We start from the raw sequence: 6,594 nt of genomic DNA, 5'->3' as shown, positions 1-6,594 counted from the left end.
AGAGTACTTACATATTCAAAAAAAAAGAGAAGCACGTGCAGATTTATTGGTGAGCATTAAAAAACAAAAAGTAGACATGAAAGAAAGAAAAATAAAATTAAAGGCTCTTGAACATGATATGGATATTATGAGTAAGGATTTGAGTAATCTTACACCCTATAGCAAACAATTATGGAGTGATAAGAAACAAGAAATCATAGACAATGGAAACAGGTCAAGAGCTGCTAGAAATTTAAATTTTAGTGCAGGGGGAAGTGGAGGAACCGATGAAGATGTTTATGTCCCGAAATCTCCGAACAACAACAACTATGACAACAAAGACTATTAAGTACGGCATGAGAATTTAAATAAGCAGCCCATGATGATTTAAATTTATATAATTTATGTTATTGTTTATCATGTTTTGTTCTCATGTTATGTTGTTTGTTATTTTATGAGCTATATTGTAATTCAATTTAAATGCCCCGTTCTGTATTTCATCAATTAAAGTGTGTTTTGTTAATCATTCTATTGTTTCTTATTGTATTTTATTAATAGCAATTAGCGTATTAGTTAATTAAAGAAATGAACTAATAAACATTAATACCAACAAAATATACAAATTAATTAAAAATAAGCATATTTATATTTTTAGAATTAATGTTTTATTAATAATAACAAATGTATTTATATTTTAAAAACTAATTTAATAATTAATACCAATGTATTTACGATAAATATGCAAATAAGTTGGTAATCGGGTGCAATTAGTTAAAATAGTCATTTTATATGGTACTTAATAAAATGGTGTTAATTACGCCAAATCCTATTTTCACCTCTATATTTGCTAGGAAAAATAGGATTTGGTGGAAAAAAAAGGAAAATGGTGGACCGGTGGGAGATGAAAATTCCTTCACCAAAAAATTTGGTGGAAAAATAGGATTTGAGTATTTGGTGATATGGGGGTTGACCACGGTGGGAGGCTAAAACCAAATCTCTATAATTTTAGTTGTAATTGTGATATAGGAATTTTGGGTGGGAGACTAACAACACCTAAATTAGATGAAAAAATGGTGTTATGGTGTCCGGTCGGAGATGCCCTTACCCTTACTCTGAACCAAAGGCCTGTTTAAACCCGCTGAACTTACACCAAAACTACCGGATAATTTTTATATTTCGGCATCAGAATTTGCTTTGTTTAAGCGGGCTTGCGGCATTGTCGTGATGACGAAACCTCGAATTTGCAGTGCTACACTCCGTATTCAACGAGCCCTCGGAGTCGGACATGTTTGTTAGATAGTCCCAAACATTCACATTCACGGTGCCAGAATCTGACGAGATGTTAACTGCGTCGGTTTGAGGCAGTGCGACTCCCTCGATTTTGACAGGTTGCTTCGGGGTTTTCTTACATGGGTTCTCTTCATCATCATCTTTCGAAGACACAACCATCATTTCAGGGTTAGAATGGATATGAATTGGAGGAGGTGGTGCAAAGATGGTTTGCATTTCGTCCCATTTACTTTCCCCATAAGTACCATATAAATACGCGATAGGGTGGACCTATACAATCACCGGATGACATATTAATAATTCTACATGTCGACAAATTAAAAATAAAATTGTCTCAACATATTACGTAATATGTACTAAATATTCGAAATACCTTAAGAATGTCTGACCATATCAAATATGAGGCGTGTACATTGTTGGTTGTTTCGTTGTATGTCACACCAGGTAGCGTTAACATCCAATGAAAGGTGTTGTACTGTTTCTCAAGATCCAACATCTTTGTTGAACAACATTTCATTGAGAAATAATTACCGTGTGTTTTGTTGATCACCATCCGAGCCATCCCGATTGAATTTTTGTTTCTTTTGAACAACAAAACTGCCTAGACGGGCCTCATAAACTAAGATTTGCACAAACGTGTCGTCAATTTTGTCATCCCAAGCTAGGTTGTACGAAAAGAAATCTTCAGGAATTGTTATAGATTTTTTTGGTCACATAACTTCAGTGTTGTGCGATGGTAGTAGTGATTCATGTCTCATATTTATATAGTGCAAAGATGCAATATCAAGTGCACCATATGTAGTAATTCAATTATTTCTCAATTGAACCAAACATGTTGGCGTGAGAATATTACTTGATCGAACGTGTCATAATAATATACCTTTTAGTAGTCAAATTACAGATTATGATAGTTGCATGCGCAAATAAGAACTAACCAAAAAAAATTGTAGAGTAATGTATGGCATGTGATGATGGGATTTTTCATGCACATATCAGATTAGTTAGACAATATTGTAATACCAAAAAAATGCCACATGCACTAAAGAATGTTATTTAATTTTTGAAAAATAAAATCTTGCAGACCTGCCACCACTTTCACAATTCGAATATATTCCTTATTACATTGGAAAAATACAAAAAAAATATGCAGTTGATCTTACTTTATTGAATGTATAGGGTTGTTAGAAGATGCCAATGTGGACGTGATTCTTGAAGGACGACACTAGAGGTGAATGATGAATGACATAGTTATTTGAATGAAACAATCAACTCTATTTCAACATGCAAAATTATATCTTCTTATTTTGACGTTTTAATTTTTCTTGTAATTGTTTTATGCTGACGTGTTTAATAAATAACATAATGTATAATAAAATTTGCGTGATAAGTTTCAGTTGTTACTGGTTATCAAAATTATGTTTCCAACAATATATCCATGGAATTACAAATCCAGAAAATGTAGCAAAGTCTACAACATTTAAAAGCCAATCAAAACAAATTAAAACATGAAGGGATATTACAATATCACAATAACACTATGCCCCACAATTATTCACCGCCATTCTCACCTCCATTTGACAAGGCCCCTTTGTATGTGTGGAATCTTGTGCCGACCTTTCTGTCTCTTAACCGAGTTAGTTGGTTCTTCTTTACAAAATTTTGCCGTCATTCCACTGGGGCATTTCCCATTACCACAAACCTCGAACGAACTGAGCATTTCAATGTCGTCCACTGCATCAGACCTCTCAGTATAGCCGTGCATAGTTTTCAACTCATTCCACTTGTGGTCTCCCGTAGGGCGATAAGCTACCGCAAAAACGTTTGTCTAAAATTGAAACCGAATAAATTCAAATAAATATTTAGTTATTGTAATAAATAATATCTTAAGGTATTATGGAAATCCGACTTACCTTAAAGATGAAACTCCAGACTGGGTTTATCGCGTAAACCGTATTATTTTCCTCGCAAAGTTCGACACTGGGACACACGAGAAGCCATTTGAACGTTTTGTAACGTGTTTCTATTTTTTCCAACTTCTGCATGCATATATTGTAGCTGAAATCCAACCCATAGTGTTTATGAATGGCAACATTGGCAATGAGGACCGCAAATAGTTTGGGTTTTCCTCGTTCAAAATTGTCTCGTTCAGCTTCTGATGCCAACATGTTGATGAAACAACTGTCGACATGCTCATCCCAGTCCAATTCATAGAATATCTCTTTCTGACTGGGTTTTTTGGGTGATGGTATATCCATGATCTTTGTTTGGAGTTCTGGAACTATGTACGTTTGCATTTATATTTATTTTTTAGTCAAATATTTTCATTTAGAAAACAACAATTATTGTAAAAGCAATATAGAACAACAAAACAAGGTTGTAAAGAAGACCCTGCGTAAGGTCTTGTTGAGTAATAGATCTGCAAATATATAGCACTATTTGCTTTACCAAAACCCTACTTTTCAGATAAGGCATATATTCCTCACCACAAACAAACAAAATCTCAATAAAACAGAATCTAACAGATTTGTTTTGTCATGCTTTCATTACAATTGGTTCAAAGTTTATAGTGATATAGCACATCGACCGGGTCAAGACTGTCAATGAAATGGGAGAAAATAGAAAAATAAATTATGTTAAAATACAATATATTAATACAGTTTAGTTTTGAAACATGTAGTTCATATACACTTATCTCATGGATATTTCCCACACGTTTCATATTTGAAGTTGCACAAAGCAATTTCTTTGAATACAGGTGTCATGTTTATGTACATGCAACCAAACCAATCCAAGTATAAAAGAAAGACCAACACTTTTAATAAAATTGGGTAGTATCAATTGAAGCTGCAGCAAGGGAGGTACATGAACACAATCATGTTTATTCATAAAACAAAATTAAGAAAAAAATACTTCTAATTTGAGCCAAATTATTTTCAATCCGTTACTCTTATCATCCTTTTGTTCGTTATAATTTTGTACATTAATATTTTGTGCTTCTATTTTCATCAAGTATGGTGATGACACGCAACCAACGTATCGCATCAACGTTTAATGGAGTCGAGTGGCCGGTCGAGTATGATGATTTCATGATGGACCATGTTGATTATTTCTCATTGCCTTACGATACCCTTGCCAATGATGTTGTGTTCAATTCGGTTCTCGAAGTGGTTGCGGTTGAAATGCGCAGGATGTATAGGAGAGAGATAACGAACGAGGAGGTGAAGGGTCGAGTACAAATGATGCGTAATCAGTACCACACATTTCTGGATTTCCTTATGTTACCGATAATGGAATACAATAGCCAGACAAAAAATGTGACAACTAACGACACGTATGACCCGACAGTGAATGGACATGTTCTATTTTATTCCAAAATTATACAAGTCACTAATGTGCTTTATTTAGGAGAATATATACCTTGTTGCTTAATGTGAAATTTTTATTTTTTTTATAAAATGCAGAAGAAACTCTTGTACAATTATTTTCGCGCCAACAAATTTACATATTTTGATACGTGTGAACTCATCTTCAACGAAAATGAGGCAGGAGCGATCGACTTAGGTGGTGGCCAAGGGGATCGCATTGAAGATCCGATACTAGTCGAAGCGGGGTACAAGTTTCGATGAATACTCGACACATGATTCTGACATGGAAGCCGATCGAGCAATGTATCTGGACTACATGGAAATGCAATAACTCAATGAAAATCCTTGGGAATGGGGTTGGGACGCTGCACCGGTAGAGTTGGATGCCGGTATGACGGCTGAGGTTGGCTGGGATAATGCACCGGAACAGTTGGACAATGGTGTGGCGAGTGTGGTTGACGGGGATAATGCGATGGACGACTGGGATTCTGCATTGGAAGAGTTGGAGGAAGGAAATGTGGTTGATTCCGACAATGAATCGTTGGCCGAATCTGAGGCTAATTCAGGAGTCACTCAGTCTTTAGAAATTTGGCCGTGGTGTGCATGTGTCGTTTTTTTTACGTGGAAGTATTATTTTTGTGTATGTCTAATTAGTACAAGTCATGTGTTGTTGTTTTATTTTGTCTAATGTATATGGGGTTTGACTTCATGTTTTGTAATTTTCGTATGTATGATCATGTTCTTATTAGTACGGTAGGTCGTATGATGTTGTTGTTAGTAAAGGCGGATGTTGTAGGATGGGGTTTGAAGGTTTGCATTTCTTCTGTGAATTTCTCCGTAAATACCATAACCGCCAGCATTGGGGGTTAGCCTCCAAAACTACGTGCATGTGCAAGGAGAGGTAACAAACAATATAATTTTATTTGCGTATACAATATAACCCCCAAACTACGTGGCTGCTCAAGGAAAGTTAACAAACAACAAATGAAACTCTATGTTATGTGAATGTTGTATTTTTATGCACGTATTAAAGGAGTTAAATAATATTTCATTACAAAACATGTCAGATTTCTCAATAAGATAACATTCTTTTATCTTGACAAAATAAATATTCTCAAATTACACCACCCACGATATTCGAATATATTTCTTCTGTAGAAAACAAACAGAGAAGATATTATGTGATTCTACTTTATTATGTGATTGGGGGTTGCTAGTGGATTCCTATATTTTCGTGCCTTTCCCCTACAACTGCTTATGAAGCTTAATAATTGATGTGGACCATCCTAAAGAAGAAATTAATGGGTAAAACCGTGACTCGTTGTCTATAAAGAGACAAGAACCTTGGCATGTGAAGACGCCACAATTGATTGCAAAGATCGATTGATAAGTCGGGGTGAACGCACAAAATCCACCGATATGTTCGAAAAGTTCTTAAAGAACCAAATAGAATAATCTCAATTTAATCATCAAAATTCGTCCCTTAAAATAAGCCAAATTGACAACCTATTTATAAGATCTAAAAATACTCATTTTTCACAAGGAAAGTGACTCTTACCTAAACTATAATAACAAAACCAATAAATAAGAAAATCCTAACCATAAAGAACTCTAAAATAATAAAAACATAATAAATCCTAAAATAAAAACGTGAATAAATTTATTAAATAACTTGAACTTCAAGTCGACTTCCCGGTCACCCTTGTAAACTCGCGTAGCCATTTGGCTGTGCACGTGCAGACATTTCAAACTCGATTTCAATATTGTTCTGCTTTGAATGTCTCTCCGCTCAAAACATGAAAGCCGTAGAACTTTCAGTTGTTGTTTCTCAGCAATTTGAATCATCTTATTAGATGTCATATGAGAGAGTTATAAGATGAATGATAAACTCTGCCAGAATTATACGGAACTTTTGGGATGCATGAAATTCGACTTGGCCAACAAATTTCCTTTTTCTTTT

This window comes from Erythranthe guttata, chromosome 2 (assembly GCF_056151865.1).
Source record: "Erythranthe guttata isolate IM_541 chromosome 2, IM_541, whole genome shotgun sequence".
NCBI classification, from domain to species: domain Eukaryota; kingdom Viridiplantae; phylum Streptophyta; class Magnoliopsida; order Lamiales; family Phrymaceae; genus Erythranthe; species Erythranthe guttata.
This window is presented reverse-complemented; position numbering follows the sequence as displayed.